The sequence below is a fragment of the Pan troglodytes genome, chromosome 5 (assembly GCF_028858775.2).
Source record: "Pan troglodytes isolate AG18354 chromosome 5, NHGRI_mPanTro3-v2.0_pri, whole genome shotgun sequence".
Classification (NCBI taxonomy): Eukaryota; Metazoa; Chordata; class Mammalia; order Primates; family Hominidae; genus Pan; species Pan troglodytes.
Window position 1 is genome coordinate 29,366,760 of NC_072403.2, and position 22,276 is coordinate 29,389,035.

Here is a 22,276-nt window from a genome sequence, read left to right on the forward strand (position 1 = left end):
TTGCAAAATACAGTGAAATGGAGACAAGGACTGGTGTGAACTAACCTAAATGCTATGTGGTGGCCAATTCTTCACCAGCATCCTCATTATTAAGTTAAACATCACCTGACATCAACTCAGTTCACATGAGAACAAGGGGAACTTTCACCCATTACTTTTTTTATTTTGGCAAGTGTGGTTTCCATGTCCTTTTTTTCCACCCAAATATTTATTTCCCCAACACTAGGAAAATTGTATTTCTCCTGTTTCCAAACAATAGTAGTCACTGGTTCAGCTTGTTACAATTTTATATCTTCACAATGTGCTAGTATGCCTGAAATTCACACAAAGTAAATAAATTCTATTAGCACGAGGTAGTTATTTTTATCATCCCGGTCATACATGTAAGGAAATGTTACAATTCACAGTGAATGTTGCTGGCATGCAGACAGAGACCACAGGAAACAGAGATATATTTAAACTGACAGGGGCTTTATGCCTTAAGCTTTATCAGGACATACAGGGGAAAGTCCCCTTTTTAACTAGAGTTCATTGCCCTGACTTGTACAAAAAATTATTTTCCCTGTAGCTACCCCTGCAGGCCAGTAAAGTAAAAATTTAGCTCAAGTAAAAATCATCACCAAGGCCTCCCTAGGACCTTCCAGTCTGTAATTTTTTGTTCCCACTGGCCACCAGCCTACTGCTGGATACCATACCAATCAGAGCAACAGAAGGACACTGGAGAGGGAATAAATGCATTTTCTCCTTTTCCCCTTAACGAACAACCCCTCTCTTTTAACATAAGGTGAGGATATTAAGCTGATAGTTTTCACATTTACCAATCATCAAAAAAAATTAAAATTCCACTGTGTCTGTTGGGATTGAAGCTAGAAAATGACTTTATTGGCCAGGTGCAGTGGCTCATGCCTGTAATCCCAGCACTTTGAGAGGCTGGAGGATGACTTGAGGCCAAGTTTGAGGCCAGCTGGCCAACACAGTGAAACCCCATCTCTACCAAAAAATACAAAAATTAGCTGAGAGTGGTGGCACACGCCTGTAGTCCCAGCTACTTGGGAGGCTGAGGAAATAGAATCACTTGAACCCAGGAGACGGAGGTTGCAGTGAGCTGAGATGGTACCACTGCACTCCAAGCCTGGGCAACAGAGCAAGACCTGAAAAAAAAAAAAGAATGAAAGAAAGAGAGAGAGAGAGAGAGGGAGAGAGGGAGGGAGGGAGGGAGGGAGGGAAGAAAGGAAGGGGGAAAAAAAGAAAAGAAAAAGAAAAAAGCAAAGAGGACTTTATTTCTAAAGTAAGTAAACAGCCCTGAACAGGAGATGGCAAACTATGGCTTCAGGCCAAATCTAGCCCTCCACCTCCTTTTGTATGTTTCACAGACTAGGTTTTTTGTTGTTGTTGTTTGTTTCTTTTTTAAAGGATGAAGAAGGTATGAGCTGTTAAGGCGTTTACATGATCACATTTAATCTGGCTGTAATCTAAGGCCTTGACTCTTGACCAGGGAACGGAAATTTTTTTTTTCTGTAAAGGGCCAGATATAAAATATTTTCAGTTTTTTAAACTATACACATTTGCATATTTTTCTCCCACCCCCAAACCCTTAAATAATGTAAAGTAAAAAAAAAAAAAAAAAAAAATTGCCGGGGGCTATACAATATCAGAAAAACGTCTGTGGGCCAGATTTGGCCAGCAGGCGGGTTTTTGCTGGTCCCTGGCCTAAGGAATGGTTGACCTCAAGATACAATAGAAACTGAATCACCACATGGAGGAAAGCTCCCCACCAACCAAGGATTCTTCACATCAGCAGCCTCTGCCATGGACCATTGTGTGACTGAGAAATAAACATCTTCTGTATTTGAGCCAGGATGTATGTTTAGGTCTAGGTGTTACAGAAGCTAGGTTAACCTAACTAATACAGAGAAGATAGCTAAGGCAGGGCATCCGAAAAGATGACAGGTAAACACAAATCTGAAGGAGAAAGCCAGGCAGATGTTTGGGAGAAGAGAATTCCAAGCAGAGGCCCCGGAGTCAGGAGCACATCTCTAGTGTTTGAGGAACAGAGAGAAGCGAGTGAGTCTGGATTAGAATGCTCAGGAAGAAGGCTATGGGGATTTGAGTTTACAGAAGAAAGAGGCAACTACATTTTGTAGAACCTCACAGATCATGGCTTGGTTTTATTTAGAGGGAAACGGGAAGCTTCTAGAAGGTTCTGAGTTGAGTAGTGACATGACAATGCTGTAGTAACAATGGTTTCACTCTGACTGCCTTACTGAAGATGCATATAGGGGATCTCTGGTGGAATTGGGAGACCAGTTAGGAGACCACTGCAATCATTCAAGAGAAAGATGATGGAGACTGGGAATAAAATTGCAGCAATGGAGAAGGTAAAGCCCACAGGACGTGCTGAAGATGGGGTGTGGCATAAGAGAAAAAGAGAGAACTTCAAGATGACGTCATATTTCTTGTCCCGGGTAAAGTTGATATTTACTGAATGGAAAACGAATAGAGAAAGAGGAGGTTTGGGAAGTATAAGGTGCTCAGTTTTCTGTATGTTAAGTGTGAGATGTCTGTTGGAAATCAAAAGGAGGTCACATTAGCAGTTGGATATGCAAGTCTAGGATTCAAGGGAGAGGGTAATGGGATTCCTGTCTAATATATGTTCTTTTCTGCACTACTCCTATGACAATTTTTATTGCATTGGTCTATATATTTGTTGCATTATTTTCCTCTCCTAGTTTGCTTACTCACTGAAGAAAGAACCAATTATTAAAAACAATTTTGTATACTGTATGGCACACAGTACAGGCAATAAATGTTTAAAAAAATAAATTAATAAGTGTATTTAGGCAAGTCCACAAACACTAGAGAAAGTGCGTTCCTGGGTAAAGTTGTCAGATCTGTAAAAAATAGTAATTGTCCATAATGTTTCTACTCTGAAATAGAAACATTTTATTTAAAATGGAGAGGATCAAAGAGCTTTAGAAAATAATGAAGTGCCTATGTCCAAAAACTTCACAATTCCTCTGGGTAAAGGTAATCTTAACTAAAATTTAGGATCATTGCTATAAAACTAAAATCATATTTGTTGTGTGAAAATATCAATACGATTATATTTGATATCCAACTTTTATGGGAACCTACCACCCATTAAGCATTTTATTCCCCCTCTTGCTCTTGAGATCTGTTTGTGAAGGTTATGTCCATTTAATAGTGAAAAATAATCTGAACTGTTATATTTTTCCAAGAGAAATAAGAAAAAAATTGAAAGGCAGAAATCACTATCACACTATATGATGAGTCTTTGCATCTTCTGAAATAATATAGGATACATTTATTTTATTTTCAGGAACAAAACCAATTCTGCCACAAATGAATTAGGGTTCATAGCTCTCCTTAGGAAAATAAATCATAGCAGGTATTAAATAACATTTTGGATTCTCAAATGTATTTCAGCGTCTTTTTTCTAGCATCTTAATGAGGACCTTTGAGCAATGTGGTGTTTTTTGCCATTTGCACCTGTGAGTAGGCTGTGGCGGGTGGAAATGAAACTTCGTGTTTTAAATAGATTGAGGAGTAAGAAGGCATCTTTTGCAGGTTAAGGCAATTACTTAGTTTTCCTGGATGTGACAAATTTTCATTGTTACAGAACATAACCCTCCGCACAAAATGGAGGTACATACCTACTTGTTTGGCAGCTTAAGCAACTGACTCGTTTTTCTTTTCCCCATCCTCCACAACCATCAGACACACGTACACGTTCCTCCTTACCCACCCTCTCCAACACATAAAATCCAAACAGCCTATTGTCCTGGCATCTCATCTGGTTTAGAATTATTTATGGTTTCTGCATTTTTAATTAATGAATGCTTTGGAAAATGTCCTACTCCACTGAATAAATATATTAGTAATAGCATAATACATATATTGTTTATGGATATTTTTATAGAGCTTTGGATATCAGGTCTTTGGTGAAAAATGCAACTTCATAGGATAAAACTACTTCAGAAACTCATTTGATATAATGAATGCTTTTTAAACTTAGATGAGTCTCCAAGGAATTAACTGAAGTCACTGCAGACATCCATGCCAAGTTTAAATAACACTTTGGTTACAAAGATTTTCTTACATTTTTTATCTTTTTGAATTAAACATATATCTGTTAGAAAATCTGGTATTTTAAACAATTAGTTTGTAAAGCAAGATTGCCTATTGAGTTCTCTGGAAAGCAGGCCCTACAGTAGGGTTTAGTGTTTAAGATGTTTTTAAAGCAGCGTGCTCTGTGTATGCCTGAGACCTCTAGCAGGGAGGGAGAGAAACTGGCATAGGAAGAAAGAGAAGATGGACTGAGATACAGGCCTGGCACCCTCAGCCCAACCAGGTGCTTTGGAGCTTCATTAGGCTATCGCAGTTTTCCCATTTTAGGCCTAAATGGCCACACTATTATACCTATGCTTTGAACACCAAGGCATGTGGCCTCCCCAAAGGTTGTGACCTTGAGTAGCGTGTCCCTGCAGCTGAAGCAATCCCAGGAGGTGCTGACAGCTGAATGCTGTCATAGTCTCAGCAGTGAGGTCCACAAGCCTTCCCTAAAGGGGATCTGCATGGTACATCTTCATATTCACCACTAGCAACTTATTATTTCATTATTTTACCTTGATATCTTGAAATAAAAATGATTACTCTTATTTATTATCAGCTATGAGCAGACACTCTAAAAAGGTTCTATATGAAGTATGTCATTTAATAGCTACACAACTCTATCACCTACCAAATTATTTTAGCTCCATTTTATGAATAAGGAAACTTGGACACATAACACTGAAAGGTCACATGAATAGAATTTGAACCTGGGGACTCTAGCTGCAAATATGGAAATTTTTAACCCTACAGTACAGGTGCCTTCCAAAAGGAATGCAAAACAGAACATAAGGCAATAAATCATCCTGAATGTCCCAAATTCATTTTTGGTTAAGTGTACCTGTTTCCATTTAGATTTTGTAAGCTGAATTATATTTGTATAAAAAAATTTTTCTCTAATTATGCTATTGGACACAAGAGGGTGACCCTCATAGTGATTTATGTTTGATGTCAAAGACAGGACAAACACAAATGAATACATAAAAACTGATGAGGAAAAAAAGCAAATAAACCAACATCTCCATTCAATAGTACAACCTGTTTAACCAGCAATCTAAGAAGGCTGAATGATTGCAGATCCTTGAAATAAACTTTTATGTTTATACCTTATCAGGTGACTGATAGGAGACATAATACTCAGCGTAATAAATATATAACAATAAAATTTAATTTAGAGATCTAATTCTCAAAGAAATGGAAAGTGTTAATGAAACAACTTAAAATATATTACCATGTATTTTGCAGGCATTTAAAAATGTCTTGTAAATTTGAAAATGTATAATGCACTTATTCCCCAAAAGAATATTCTGTATAAACTTCAACCAATATTTTTTATTAAATACAAATTAAATATTAAATTTATTTATTATAAATTAAAAACTAATGTATAATATTAGAAAAGAAATATCCAAACATTGAGAGCTATCAGTTTGTGGACTACTTTTGCACAGGATGTGATACACACTGACACTAGAGTTACTAAAGCCAAGACTAGGCAAAACATGTATACTGGGACTAGAAAGAGCACAGGACAAGTCGCCCAAGTGGTTCATTTCTATTTCTGAATTTCTAGAATTTCTGAATTTCTATTATAAAGGACTCATTAAATAGATACAGAACATATTTTTAATAAACAGTTTATTAAACATTACAATCACTTTTTAAAAAGTTTTATTTTGTTTTATTTCCAAGATGGTAAAAAAGAGGATTTTAGTGTATCTCAGACACTTGGAAATAGCACGATAGTGCATAAAGATCAACTCTGTGAGATTTTTTTTTTTTCAAGATGGAGTCTTGCTCTGTCACCTAGGCTGGAGTGCAATGGCGCGATCTCGGCCTACTGCAACCTTCGCCTCCCGGCTTCATGCAATTCTCCTGCCTCAGCCTCCCAAGCAGCTGGGATTACAAGCATGTGCCACCACGTCTGGCTAAGTTTTGTATTTTCAGGAGAGATGACATTTCACCATGTTGGCCAGGCTGGTCTTGAACTCCTGACCTCAGGTGATCCCCCTGTCTCAGCCTCCCAAAGTGCTGGGATTACAAGCATGAGCCACTGTGCCTGGCTCAAGCTTTAATTAAAGAAGGAAAATGGGAATCCACCAGAATCATGAAGGACACCCCACACTCTGGGGAGGAACATACCATCATACAGTCCGTGTGATGGTATGCAGCTGAAAAAAGAGAGTGAAGCTCCAGTACGTGAGAGGGGAAGACAGTCTCCCTCTGTGACTCACCCTATCACTGGGAATCTATTCCAGGCCGAGGGAGAGCACTTTGTTTCTTCCAAGCCCTGGAGCTAATTTGGGGAGAGGCTCGGAGATGCTGTGAGGGAAAGATACTGGGAAAAGCTGCAGACATTTTCCCAGACCCAGGACCAAGAGCAGGACATCATTTTTCATCTGAGAGCATAACAAGTCAGTCTTTCTTTGGTGACCTGGCAGCACGGCTGTGCAGGCATTTTAGTCTCAGGTCAGAAATTGCAGCATCTGTTCTGGAGTAGGGTAGGAGTCTCCATAGCCAGAACTGTGGAAAGTACCTCAGCAGAAGATGCTAAAATTGTGTTGTCCCCCACTGCATGCCTGGGGCAGGAGGAGAGCTGCTACAGCTGCAGTTTCTCTTTAGTGACAAGACTTTCAGCCAGGGCCACCTTGGCAACCTGGAACCAGTAGGCACATGCCATTGCTTGGTGCCCCCAGCTGTTTTCCTGAGATCATGGTGCAGTGGGGCCCTCTCCACTCCACTCCTAGACAGGAATCCAGGCATTTGGATCCCCTACTTACCTGGATCAGCAGCTTGAGCTGCCCCAACTTTCATGGAACCTTCATGGACATAGATTGTGGTATAGTAAGGACTCTCTGATCCACACCCAGGCAGATTTCTAGGTTTTCAGATCACCCTTTGGCCTGAATCAGCAGCCTGAGCTGCCCTACCCTTCCTGTGCATAGATCAAAATGCAGTGGGGCTTTTGCTCCACGTGTAGGCAGATCTTCAGACATTCAGAGCACCCACTTGCATGGACTAACAACCTGAGTTGTCCTACCCTTCCTGTGCAGAGATTCTGGTACAGAGGGGCCCTCTCTTCTTTACATCCAGACAGATCACCGGCACTCAGAGCACCCGTTCACCTAGTCCAACAGTCCTATCCCCACCTTTCCTGGGCATAGACTGTGATGCAGTGGGGCCCTCTCTGCTCTATGCCTAGGCAGATCTTGAGGCATTCAGAGCACTCACATACCTGAATCAGCAATCTGACTCACCCTACCCTTCCTGTGCAGAGATCTTGGTGCAGGGGGGCTCTCTCTGCTCCACGTCCAGACAGATTTCCAGGGATTTGGAACACCTACTCACCAGGAACAGTAACCTGACCTGCCCTACCCTTCCTGTGCAGAGATTCTTGTGCAAGGGGATCTCTTCATTCCACTCTCAGGCAGATCTCCAGGTATTTGGAGCACCCACTCTCCTGGATTAGGAGTTCAGGCTGTCCCTCTTCCCATGTAGAGAACTGGGAGCCAAGGAGGTTTCCCAGCTCCACACCTAGGCACACCTCTTGGTGTTTGGTGGCCAACCACTGGATTCTCTCTCAGAGAAGGTGCTTGTGCCTGCCATTAGGGGACCTATAGGCAGACCTGCCCAGTCTTGTCCCACCCATCTTGGCCCCCACCTCCCAGGGCTGAGCAGGGAGCTCAGACTACTGGGCACTCCACAAATCAGCCCATTGCATGAAGCAACAGAGAGCTTCTCCCAGTAAACAGGGATCAAGTATATACCCAGCCACATTGGCCACAGCTGGCTCTTCCTAAAAGTGCCATTGACTGGCTTATAGATAAAACTGCACATTCCAAAACAAAGCAGAAGTGCATGGAAGCTATAGAAGCAAAGCCAAAAGACCCTACACACCATTCCCTAGTCACATGCCCTAGGGAGAAAGGGAAAGAAAAAAATAATAATATTATAGAAAAAGAGAAGGGTTCAATTCAACTTGAAAGCTTAACTATCCTAAATTAAACAACTTGCTCCCGAATGACTTTAGGTAAATAACAAAATTAAGGCAGAAATAAAAGAAAAATCTTTGAAATAAGCAAAAACAGAAACATAACATACCAAAATTTCTGGCATTCAGCAAAAGCAGTGTTAACAGAAATTGTTTATAGTGCTGAATGGCTACCTCAAAGAGGTAGAGATGTCTCAAATTAATGGCCTAACACCACATTTAGTGGAATTAGAAATGAGGAACAAACTAACCCTTACCTTAAAAGAAGAAAAGAAATAAGTAAAATCAGAGCAGAACTGAAGGAAACTGAGACTCAAAAATCAACACAAAGAGCAATGAAAGCAAAAGTTTGTTCTTTGAAAGGATAAACAAGATCAATAGACAGCTAGCTAGATTAACCAAGGAAAAAAATGACAGAGAAGATCCAAATAATTACAATCAGAAATGACAAAGGTAACATTACGACTAATCCCACAGAACTACAAAATATCCTCAGACACTATTATGAACACCTCTATTCACACAAACTAGAAAATCCAGTGGAAATAAATAAATTCCTGGAAACACACAGTCTTCCAAGATTTAACCATGTGTTAGTCTGTTCTAATGCTGCTCAAAAAACATACCTGAGACTGGGTAATTTATAAAGGCAAGAGATTTAATGGACTCACAGTTCCACATGGCTGAAGAGGCCTCACAATTATGGTGAAAGATGAAGGAGGAACAAACGGATGTCTTACATGGCAGCAGGCAAGAGTGCTTGTGCAAAGGAACTCTCGTTTATAAAACCATCAGATCTCATGAGACTTATTCACTACCATGAGAAGAGTGTGAGGGAACCACCCCCATGATTCAATTATCTCCACCTGTCCCCACCTTGGTATGTGGGGATTATTAAAATTCAAGATGAGATTTGAACGGGGACACAGCCAAACCATATGAAATCAGGAAAAAATTAAAACCTTGAACAGACCAGTATGAGTTCCAAAGTCAAATCAGTAATAATAAGTCTACCAACCGAAAAAGACCCAGACCAGATGGATTTACAGACAAATTCTACCAGATGTACAAAGAAGAGCTGGTACCCATCCTACTGAAAATAGTCCAAAAAATCAAGGAGAAGGACTCCTCTCTAACTCATTCTATGAAGCTAGTGTCACCTGGAGACCAAAACATGGCAAAGACACAATGAATAAAAAATCCTCAGGCCAATATCTCTAATGAACATAGACAAAAAAAAAAAAAATCCTCAACAAAATACTAGTGAATTTAATTCAGGAGCACATCAAAAATTAATTCACCATAATTAAGTTGCCTTTATTCCAGGGAATGCAAGCTTGGTTCAACATATGCAAATCAATAAATGTGATTCACCAGATAAAATTAAAAACAAAAATTATATGATTTATCTTAATACATGTAGAAAAATCTTTAGATAAAATCTAACATCACTTCATGATAAAAACCCTCAAGAAACTAGGTCTCAAAGGAACATACCTCAGCATACTGCATGGGCAAAAAGTGAAAGCATTCCCCTTGAAAACTGGAACAAGACAAGGATGTTCACTCTCACTACTCCTATTCGACATAGTACTGGAAGTGCTAGCCAGAGAAATCAAACAAGAGAAATAAATAAAAGGCATCCAACTAGGAAAAGAAGAAGTTAAATGATCTCTCTTTGGGGACTATAGGATTCTATACCTAGAAAAACCTGAAGACTCCACCAAAAAGCTCCTGGAACTGATATATGACTTCACTAAAGTTTCAGGACAAAAAAACTTAATGTAAAAATATTGTTAGCATTTTCATATATCAATAACACTCAAGCTGAGAGCCAAATCAAGAATGTAATCCCATTTTTAATAGCCACACACAAAAAGAAAATACCTAGGAATACATCTAAGCAAGGAGGTGAAAGATCTCTACAGGAAAAACTATGATACACTGCTGAAATAACTCAGATGTGACACAAACAAACAGAAAAACATTCCATGCTCATGGATTGGAAGAATCAATATCATTAAAATGGCCACACTGCTCAAAGAATCTGCATATTTAACAATGATGCTATCAATCTACCAACATAATTTTTCACAGAACTAGAAAAAAACTATTCTAAATTCATATAGAACCGGTAAAGAGCCCAAATAGCTAAAGCAATCCTAAGCAAAAAGAACAAAGCTTAAGACATCACTCACCCTACTTGACTTTATACTATGAGGTATGATAATCCAAACAGCAATGTCCTGGTTCAAAAACAGACACATAGAGCAATAGAACAGAACAGAGAACCCAAAAATAACACCACACACCTACAGCCATCTGATCTTCAACAAAATTAGCAATGGGGAAAGAACTCCCTATTTGATAAATGATGCCGGCACAGCTGACTAGCCAAATGCAGAAAGACGAAACTGGACTCCTCCCTTTCACCATATTAAAAATTAACTCAAAGTGGATTAAATATTTAAATGTGAGACCTCAAACTTTAATAATCCTAGAAGAAAACCTAGGAAATACCATTCTAGATATTGACCTTGGGAAACAATTTATAACTAAGTTCTCAAAAGCAATTGCAACAAAACAAAAATTGACAAGTGGGACCCAATTAAACTAAAGAGCATCTGCACAGCAAAAGAAACTATCAACAGAGTAAACAGACAACCTACAGAATGGGAGGAGATATTTTCAAACTTTATCTGACAAAGATCTAATGTCCAGAATCTATAAAGAACTTAAACAGTGCAACAGGCAAAAAAAAAAAAAAAAAAAAAAAAAAACCTCATTTAAAAAATAGTCAAAAGACATGAACAGACACTTCTCAAAAGAAGACATACAAGTGGCCAAGAAACATGAAAAAAAAAATGCTCCACATCACTAATCAGCAGAGAAATGAAAATTAAAACCACGATGACATAGCATTTCACACCACTCAGAATGGCCGAGTGTAATGGCTCATTCCTGTAATCCCAGCACTTTGGGAGACCAACATGAGTTGATTGCTTGAGCTCAGGAGTTCCAGACCAGCCTGAGAAACATGGTGAAACCCCTCCTCTACAGAAATAAAAAAAAAAAAATTAGCCTTTGTAGCACATGCCTGTATTCCCAGCTACTGGGGAGGCTGAGGTGAGAGGATCTCTTGAACCTAGGAAGCAGAGGTTGCAGTGAGCAGAGATCACACCACTGCACTACAGCCCAGGCAACAGAGTGAGACAGTCTCAAAAAAACAAACAAACAAACAAACAAAAAAAAACAAAAAAAGGTTATTACTAAAAAGTCAAAAAACTACAGATGCTGGAGAAGCTGAGGAGAAAAAAGGTAATGCTTATACACTGTTGGTGGGGAATGTAATTTATTTGAGCCACTGTGAAAAGCAGTTTGGAGATTGCTCAAAAAAAAAAAAAAAGCTCAGAACTACCATATGATCTAGCAATCCCATTACTGGGTATATATCCAAAGGAAAATAAATCGTTCTGCCAAAAAGACACATGTATTTGCATGTTCATCGCAGCACTAGTGACAACAGCAAAGACTAGAATCAATCTAGGTGCCTATCAGTGGTGGACTGGATTAAAAAAATGTGATACATGTATACCATGGAATGCTATGCATCCATAAAAAGAATGAAATGATGTCCTTTGAAGCAACATGAATGCAGCTGGAGGCCATTATCTTAAGCAAATAATGCAGGAACAGAAAACCAAATATCACATGCTTTCACTCTTAAGTGGGAACTAAATTTTCAGTACCTGTGGACATAAAGATGGCAACAATATAAACTGGCATCTACTAAAGGAGGGAAGAAAGGGTGGAAAAGGGCTGGAAAAGTACTTGGCTACTATGCTCAGTACCTGGTGATGGGATCAATCATACTTCAAACCTTAGCATTATGTAATATACCTAGGTAACAAACTTGCACATGTACCCCATGAATCTAAGAGGAAATTTGAAATTATAAAAAAATTACAACCCATGAACAACCACTAAAATATATTTTTCTCATTTTATGGGTTACTCATTTCATTATAAAGGCTTTATGAACTTACCTAAGGAATTTACAATATAATGGGCAATCTTTTTTTGCTGTTTTGTTTTGTTTCTTTTGTTGTTGTTTTAAATACAATTATTTATTTAAGCAATTATTAAGCAAATAAGGCAAACTGTTAAGCAAAAGAGCCTTCGTAACAATGCTTGTTCTTCTGGCTTGGAAACGTTTGCAGCCTAATCAGAGAGCCTGTGTTTTACTACTTTAATCAACTTCCCTTGTGTACTCTGGACAGCCTCAAAATTATTCAATTATCACATCTCTCAAACTGCATTTTCTTAAATCAGGCACAGAAACTCACTTTGGTGAGGAAGTAAGAGGGCCTTGTGCAAAAAGCCTTTTCTTTTGTAAAGCAGTACAACCAAGTTTAGGGTCTGACCAAACAATACAGAATAGAGCTATTTCGACAGACATTTTACAACTTGCTAACTTATCAAAACTCTCCCTCCTTCCCCAGCCCTCACCTCCACCCCACACACTGAGTTAACTCTGCTTGAGAACACATCTAGTCATTCCCCCTCAGGACCACACTTGAAATATAAATGACCGTTAAAAATTGGCTATATTCAAAAGCACTAGAGATGTGTACCTTTCAGAGAGAATGCTAGGAGATGTAGATTTCATACTGCAATGTGAGCCTTTTGTCCTTTTTCTGTCTTCATGGGAATTATGAACAATTTTCCACTTTGTTTCGGTGATCATTTTTTCATTTGGTCATGATGACCCCAATATTATGCTACTTCCCCTTTTTAGCTCTGTGCTGAATAATTGCAAATTTTTAAACTTGCCTTATTTTTCTATTTTTTAAATAATACTTTAAATTCTGAGATACATGTGCAGAACGTGCAGGTTTGTTACATAGGTATACATGTGCCATGGTGGTTTGCTGCACCCCGTCATCTACATTAGGTATTTCTCCTAATGCTATCCCTCTCCTATCCCCTCACCCACCAACAGGCCCTGGTGTGTGATGTTCTGCTCCCTGTGTCCATGTGTTCTCACTGTTCGACTCCCACTTATGAGTGAGAACATGTGGTGTTTCATTTTCTGTTCCTCTGTTAGTCTGCCAACAGTGATGGTTTCCAGCTTCATCCATGTCCCTCCAAAGGACATGAACTCATCCTTTTTATGGCTGCATAGTATTCCATGGTTTATATGTGCCACATTTTCTTCATCCAGTCTATCATTGATGGGCATTTGGGTTGGTTTCAAGTCTTTGCTATTGTGAATAGTGCTGCAATAAACATACGTGTGCATGTGTCATTACAGTAGAATGATTTATACTCCTTTGGGTAACTTCTGGTTCTAGATCCTTGAGGAATCGCCACACTGTCTTCTATAATGGTTGAACTAATTTACTCTCCCACCAACAGTGTAAAAGCGTTCCTATTTCTCCACATCCTCTTCAGCATCTGTTGTTTCCTGACTTTTTAATGATCACCATTCTAACTGGTGTGAGATGGTATCTCATTGTGGTTTTGATTTGCGTTTCTCTAATGACCAGTGTTGATGAGCTTTTTTTCATGTTTGTTGTCTGCATAAATGTCTTCTTTTGAAAAGTGTCTGTTCATATCCTTTGCCCACTTTTTGATGGGGTCATTATTTTTTTCTTGTAAATTTGTTTAAGTTCCTTGTAGATTCTGGATATTAGCCCTTTGTCAGATGAATAGATTGCAAAAATTTTCTCCCATTCTGTAGGTTGCCTGTTCATTCTGATGATAGTTTCTTTTGCTGTGCAGAAGCTCTTTAGTTTAGTTAGATCCCATTTGTCAATTTTGGCTTTTGTTGCCATTGCTTTTGCTGTTTCAGTCATGAAGTCCTTGCCCATGACTACATCCTGAATGGTATTGCCTAGGTTTTCTTCTAGGGTTTTTAAGGTTTTAGGTCTTACATTTAAGTCTTTAATCCATCTTGAGTTAATTTTTGTATAAGGTGTAAGGAAGGGGTCCAGTTTCAGTTTTCTGCACATGGCTAGCCAGTTTTTCCAACACCATTTATTAAATAGGGAATCCTTTCCCCATTGCTTGTTTTTGTCAGGTTTTTCAAAGATCAGATGGTTGTAGAGGTGTGGCATTATTTCTGACGCCTCTGTTCTGTTCTATTGGTCTATATATCTGTTTTGGTACGAGTACCATGCTGTTTTGGTGATGGCAATCTTGTAGTATAGTTTGAAATCAGGTAGCATGATGCCTCCAGCTTTGTTCTTTTTGCTTAGGATTGTCTTGGCTATATGGGCTCTTTTTTGGTTCTATATGAAATTTAAAGTAGTTTTTTCTAATTCTGTGAAGAAAGTCAATGGCAGCTTGATGGGTATAGCATTGAATCTATAAATTACTTTGGGCAGTATGGCCATTTTCACAATATGGATTCTTCCTATCCATAAGCATGGAATGTTTTTTCCATTTGTTTGTGCCCTTTCTTTTTTCCTTCAGCAGTGGTTTGTAGTTCTCCTCGAAGAGGTCCTTCACGTCCCTTCTAAGTGGTATTCCTAGGTATTTGATTGTCTTTGTAGCAATTGTGAATGGGAGTTGACCATGATTTGGCTCTCTGTTTGTCTATTTTTGGTGTACAGGGATGGTTGTGATTTTTGCACATTGATTTTGTATCCTGAGACTTTGCTGAAGTTGCTTATCAGCTTAAGGAGATATTGGGCTGAGACAATGGGGTTTTCTAAATATACAATCATGTCTTCTGCAAACAGACAATTTGACTTCCTCTCTTTATATTTGAATACCCTTTTTTTCTTTCTCTTTCCTGATTGCCCTGGCCAGAATTTCCAATACTACGTTGAATAGGAGTGGTGAGAGAGGGCATCCTTGTCTTGTGCCAGTTTTCAAAGGGAATACTTCCAGCTTTTGCCCATTCAGTGTGATATTGTCTGTGGGTCTGTCATAAATAGCTCTTATTATTTTGAGATATGTTCCATCAATACATAGTTTATTGAGAGTTTTTAGCATGAAGCGGTGTTGAATTTTATCGAAGGCCTTTTCTGCATCTATTGCGATAATCATGTAGTTTTTGTCATTGGTTCTGTTTATGTGATGGATTACATTTATGGATTTGTGTATGTTGAACCAGCTTGCATCTCAGGGATGAAGCCAACTTGATTGTGGTGGATAAGCTTTTTGATGTGCTCCTGGATTTGGTTTGCCAGTATTTTATTAAGGATTTTTGCATTGACGTTCATCAGGGATATTGGCCTGAAATTTTCTTTTTTTGTTGTGCCTCTGCCAGGTTTTGGTATCAGGATGATGCTGGCCTTATAACATAAGTTATGGAGGAGTCCCTCTTTTTCTATTGTTTGGAATAGTTTCATAAGGAATGGTATCAGCTGCTCTTTGTACCTCTGGTAGAATTCGGCTGTGAATCCGTCTGGTCCTGGGCATTTTTTGTTGGTAGGCTATTAATTACTGCCTCAATTTCGGAACTTGCTATTGGTCTATTCAGGGATTTGACTTGTTCCTGGTTCAGTCTTGGGAGGGTGTATGTGCCAGGAATTTATCCATTTCTTCTAGATTTTCTAGTTTATTTGCATAGAGGTGTTTATAGTATTCTCTGATGGTAGTTTGCATTTCTGTGGGATCAGTCGTGATATACCTTTTATCATTTTTTTATTGTCTCTATTTGATTCTTCTCTTTTTTCTTCTTTATTAGTCTGGCTAGCGGTCTTTTTTTTTTTGAGACAGAGTCTCACTCTTGCCCAGGCTGGAGTGCAGTCTATCTATTTTGTTGATCTTTTGAATAAACCAGCTCCTGGATTCCTTGATTTTTTGAAGGCTTTTTCATGTGTTCATCTCCTTCAGTTCTGCTCTGATCTTAGTTATTTCCTGCCTTCTGCTAGCTTTTGAATTTGTTTGCTCTTGCTTCTCTAGTTCTTTTAATTGTGATGTTAGGGTGTCAATTTTAGATCTTTCCGGCTTTCTCCTGTGGGCATTTTAGTGCTATAAATTTCCCTCTAAACACTGCTTTAGCTGTGTCCCAGAGATTCTGGTACATCGTGTCTTTGTTCTCCTTGGTTTCAAAGAACTTATTTATTTCTGCCTTAATTTCTTTATTTACCCAGTAGGCATTCAGGAGCAGGTTGTTCAGCTTCCATGTAGTTGTGCAGTTTTGAGTGAGTTTCTTAACCCTGAATTCTAATTTGATTGCACTGTGGTCAGAGAGACTATTTGTTATGATTTCCGTTCTTTTGCATTTGCTGAGCAGTGTTTTACTTCCAATTATGCAGTCAATTATAGAATAAGTGTGATGTGGTGCTTAGAAGAATGTACATTCTGTTGATTTAGGGTGGAGAGTTCTGTATATGTCTATTAGTTCCGCTTGGTCCAGAGCTGAGTTCAAGTCCTGAATTTCCTTGTTAATTTTCTGTCTTGTTGATCTGTCTAATATTGACAGTGGGGTGTTAAAGTCTCTTATTATTATTGTGTGGGAGTCTAAGTCTCTTTTTAGGTCTCTAAGAACTTGCTTTACGAATCTGTATTGGGTGCTTCTGTATTGGGTGCATATATATTTAGGATAGTTAGCTCTTCTTGTTGCGTTGATCCCTTTACCATTATGTAATGCCCTTCTTTGTTTCTTTTGATCTTTGTTGGTTTAAATTCTGGTTTATCAGAGACTAGAATTGCAACTCTTGGTTTTTTTTTTTGCTTTCCATTTGCTTGGTAAATCTTCCTCCATCCCTTTATTTTGAGCCTATGTGTGTCTCTGCACGTGAGATGGGTCTCCCGAATATGGCACACTGATGTATCTTGACTCTTTCTCCAATTTGCCAGTCTGTGTCCTTTAACTGGGGCATTTAGCCCATTTACATTTAAGGTTAATATTGTTATGTGTGAATTTGATTCTGTCATTATGATGCTCGCTGGTTATTTTGGCCATAAGTTGATGCAGTTTCTTCATGGTGTTAATGGTCTTTACAATTTGGTATGTTTTTGCGGTGGCTGGTACCGGTTGTTCCTTTCCATGTTTAGTGCTTCCTTCAGGAGCTCTTGTAAGGCAGTCCTGGTGGTGACAAAATTTCTCAGCATTTGCTTGTCTGTAAAGGATTTTATTTCTTCTTTGCTTATAAAGCTTAGTTTGGCTGGATATGAAATTCTGGGTTGAAAATTATTTTAAGAATGTTGAACATTGGCCCCCACTCTCTTCTGACTAATAGGGTTTCTGCAGAGAGATCTGTTGTTAGTCTGAAGGGCCTGCCTTTGTGGGTAACCTGAGCTTTCTCTCTGGCTGCCCTTAGCACTTTTTCCTTCATTTCAACCTTGGTGAATCTGAAGATTATGTGTCTTGGGGTTGCTCTTCTCGAGGAGTATCTTTGTGGTGTTCTCTGTGTTTCGTGAATTTGAATTTTGGCCTGTCTTGCTAGGTTGGTGAAGTTCTCCTGGATAATGTCCGGAAGAGTGTTTTCCAACTTGGTCCCATTCTCCCCATCACTTTCAGGGACAACAATCAAACGTAGGTTTGGCCTTTTCACATAGTCTCATATTTCTTGGAGGCTTTGTTCATTCTTACTCATTTTTTTTCTCTAATCTTGTCTTCACGCTTTATTTCATTAAGTTGATCTTCAATCTCTGATGTCTTTTCTTCCACTTGATCAATTCAGCTACTGATATTTGTCTATGCTTCAAGAAGTTCTTGTGCTGTGTTTTTCAGCTCCATCAGGTCATTTATGTTCTTCTCTAAACTGGTTATTCTAGTTAGCAATTCCTCTAACAATCTTTCAAGGTTCTTAGCTTCCTTGCATTGGGTTAGAACATGCTCCTTTAGCTCGGAGGAGTTTGTTATTACCCACCTTCTGAATCCTACTTCTGTCAATTCGTCAAACTCATTCTCCATCCATTTTTGTTTTCTTGCTGGAGAGGAGTTGTGATCCTTTGCAGGAGAAGAGGCATTCTGGTTTTTGGAATTTTCAGCCTTTTTGTGCTGGTTTTTCCTCATCTTCGTGGATTTATCTACCTTTGGTCTTTGATGTTGGTGACTTTCAGATGGGGATTTTGTGTAGACATCCTTTGTATTGATGTTGGTGATATTCTTTTCTCTTTGCTAGTTTTCCTTCTAACAGTCAGGACCCTCTGCTGCAGGTTTGCTGGAGTTTGCTAGAGATCCACTCCAGACCCTCTTTGCCTGGGTATCACCATCAGAGGTTGCAGAACAGCAACCTGTTCCTTCCTCTGGAAGGAACAGATTGCTGCCTGTTCCTTCCTCTGGAAGGAACAGATTGCTGCCTGTTCCTTCCTCTGGAAGCTTCGTCCCAGAGGGACACCCGCCAGATGATAGCCAGAGCTCTCCTGTATGAGGTGTCTGTCGACCCCTGCTGGGAGGTGTCTCCCAGTCAGGAGGCACAGGGGTCAGGGACCCACTTGAGGAGGCAGTCTGTCCCTTAGCAGAGTTCGACCACTGTGCTGGGAGATCCACTGCTCTGTTTGGAGCCCACAGGCAGCAACGTTTAAGTCTGCTGAAGCTGTGCCCACAGCTGCCCCTTGCCCCAGGTGCTTTGCCCCAGGGAGATGGGAGTTTTATATATAAGCCCCTGACTTTGGCTGCTGCCTTTCAGAGATGCCTGGCCCAGAAAGGAGGAATCTAGAGAGGCAGTCTGGCTACAGTGGCTCTGCCGAGCTGCAGTGGGCTTTGCCTAGTTTGAATTTTCCGGCAGCTTTGTTTACACTGTGAGGGGAAAACCGCCTACCCAAGCCTCAGTGATGGCAGATGCCCCTCCTCCAACCAAGCTTGAGCATCCCAAGTTGACTTCAGACTGCTGTGCTGGCAGTGAGAATTTCAAGCCAGTGGAACTTAGCTTGCTGGGCTCTGTGGGGTTGAGATCTGCTGAGCCAGACCACTTGGCTCCTTGGCTTCAGCCCCCTTTCCAGGGGAGTGAACGGTTCTGTCTCACTGGCATTCCAGGTGCCACTAGGGTATGAAAAGAAACTCCTGCAGCTAGCTCAGTGTCTGTCCAAATGGCCGCAATGGGCAGTCTTTAAAAAGAAGGTAAACGCATTTGAAAGGGCTTGATATATTATAACTGTCATATTCCCAAATAAATTATTTCCAAGATTTTTATATACAACTAAACTCTAGTCACACCATCCTTATAAATATAGTGTTATATCCTCATAATTCAATTTATATGCAACAGTAAAATAGCACAGCTACTTCAATGAAAATAAAAAATGGACGTTGAAGGTTGAATAGACTTAAAATGGACTCTTAGGGACTATAAACTGTGTACCTTTGTGTATGTCATACATACAGTCTTTGTTGCCTGTGAACATTGTTCTTTTGAAAAGATTCACAATATTCCTAACATACTAATACCAAGTATATTGGAAATCAAAAGTGGCCAATAGATAATAATGCTTAAAAGCTGCTTCTTTCACCCAAATAAATTTCACGAGTGCATAGAAGTTTTGCCATTAAACTTACCACCAGAACTAGCTCCAAAATTCTGCAGCAGATATCTACGATTACCTTGAACTCCTTGAAACATTAACTAAACACATTACAAAAGCATTACTCTAAGAGAGACAGTGGAGAAAACTGGGTACCATTATATTTTTGTGCAAATCCATTCTGTTCCCTTTCACTCATTTTTCAGTCTTTGCAAAATATCTCGAGCTTCCCTTCTGCTTCCACCATAATCCTGTAATGCCCTACTCTCCACCATGCATTAAATTCATATCCTTATACATCTAGGTATCACCTGAGTTGCTTCAAAATCAAATCTTATCAAGAAGAGATTTGGCAATCTCTCAAGAACCATTCAGTCAAACACATTACTACAACTTGCTCTCTCCCTTGAGTATCCACGTAACAAGTGACATGCTATCTTTCCTCTTTCTTTCTGCCTCAATGTTCTTCATTATAAGTTTCCAGAGCAGACAGGCTTTTTTTCCCCCTTTATTTAATTCATTTTGCATTACATTTAACTCAGTGATATGCACAGTCTGGTGCTAATTCTTACTGTGAATAATAGAAAATACACTGAAATTCTATTTCCTATAGGGTCTCAATTTGGGTCTGTTTTCTCAGTAATACATTTTTTAATAGCAATTCAATAGTGAGCTAAAGAATTCCTTTGAGTTCAGGAACATCCCATTTGTCAATTTAGAGTAAAATACCTGAGCTCTTTTTTCCCCCTTTTCTATGAGCTTTTCTTTACTGCTGCATGCTGTGCCTCCAATTTGCAGCCTAGCCTGTGAAAATACCACATTTATATATCTAAACACACCCAAAAATAAAAATAGAAGAGATTTATGGATGACAAAACACTGCTGTCTGGATTAAACTCTGTGGGCATGACTACAGGGAAGCCTGCACAGCTGATAAGGGTGGATATTTAATTTCTGCCTTATAGGAGTCTTAGTGGGAGATGGCATATCTCTGAAACCTTCAGAGGTAAAAAGCTGGTGATCATAATTTTACCCAAGTGGCTTTTTTTTTTTTTTTGTATCGCAATTAACGTCGAGTAAAATGTCTTTAAATGGGTTATTCTCATTACAGGGGTTCTATGCAGAACGGATCATCCTTCTCCAACATTGATCTGAATTGTTGAACAAAACTCCAAATTATCTTAGAAATATTTTTGTTATAACTTGGCAACAGGATGCTATAGAAAATGGGGGTGTAAACAGAAGTATAGAAGTCAGTTCAATTTTTCTCTTCAGAGTATCATCTATCCCATCACTGCGATGACTACCTCATTGCCCTAATATTGGGTGACTATTTTATTATTATTTAAATCTAACAGTAAGGTATCTGAATAGGAGACAGGGAAATGCAGAGTAATGGTGCTTCATTTTCTTTCTTTCCTTCCTCCATTTCAAAAATTATTTTCCAGCTTTAGTGGAAGCAATTCCATGCAATAAAAACAATTTTACTTCTAACATGCATTAATTCATTTACTAAAAACGGGGTTAAATAGCCGGTTCCAACATCACAGTAAATGAAGCTAAAAGAATAGATAAATGGATGGTATTGAAAGACTTTGAAAGTCTATGCTGAGCTTAGCTATTTATTTATATGCACACAGTGTGAAATTAATGAACATACTTTTGATGGCCAAGATTTCTATTACTTTGAAATACTGTAATGTAGGTAAGTACACAAGAGTGTGTTTTAAAACACTATTACTGGAATCCATATCTTGTCTTTTCAGGGAATAAATTCAGATTTATTTGCTTCATTAATGAGAAACCTAATTTCATTTACAGTTGTGGAAAGCACACTCCAATGATAAGGCATATAGGCAGTTTTGCTTCATAGAAGTTTAATTCCACCTCTTAAATGGAACAATACTTAAAATGCAATCGTTCTAAAATTTCTTGGCAAACAGTTTCCCCAAGCATTGGCCCAATTTTTTTCATCACTGCATTTAAGTAAGTTCCCAGCTTTATTAAGACTTCAGGCTCTTTGTTGCCAAGAAAAAACCCTACTGAAAAAGCAAACAATAAGAGTTGGGTTTTCAAATAAATTTTGGTTTGCTTAGGCTGTTTAAAATTTGGTTTGGAAGAAATCAAACATTATCCAAGCTTCGAAAGAGATGAATTGTGTCAGAATACCCTTTTTATGAGCTTTTCAATTGAATTATTGCCTTTGGACTGAAAAAATATACTTTCATAATCATTGCATCAACCATCACATTATTTTAACTAGTCTTTAACAAGTAAAAAGGTGAAATTCAGCCAAATTACTTCAGATTTTTTATTCTACAAAAAATATCGGAAGATACTAAGTGGAAGATAAATTGTAATCCCCAAGGAAGTAATTTTTATTGCCAGTCTGGCTTCATAGACCAGAACATATCATCGACCAATGAACAATCAAATACTTCCTAAAGAAAATAATGAATCCCTTTGTGACATTTTGGTGTGCCTGATTATAAGTGGATACAAAATACCAAGCACTTAAAATTTCAATCTGTAGAGATAAATAGTGTTACATAAAAATTAAAGTTGAGAGGAAAAGGTGCCAGATTTTCTACTCAGAGTTAATGGTAAGCTTATTGCAAAATTCAGTAAATTCTGGCAAAAGGTCCAAGGGTCACATACCTGGAAGACAGTTTGAGAAATCATCTAGTGCTGTAGCCAATAGAAATGGCTTCCTTTCGCTCTCTACCT

At 38.8% G+C, this 22,276-nt stretch overlaps 1 long non-coding RNA gene across 1 annotated transcript in view; it reads left to right on the forward strand.

The window, feature by feature from the left end:
* Nucleotides 1–2,288: 2,288 nt before the first annotated feature.
* LOC107975264 (uncharacterized) overlaps nt 2,289–22,276 on the forward strand; it is a 65,034-nt gene continuing 45,046 nt past the window's right edge. The window contains exon 1 of the long non-coding RNA XR_001718677.4: nt 2,289–2,465. This is a non-coding gene — a long non-coding RNA (uncharacterized LOC107975264). The remainder of the gene's footprint in view (nt 2,466–22,276) is intronic.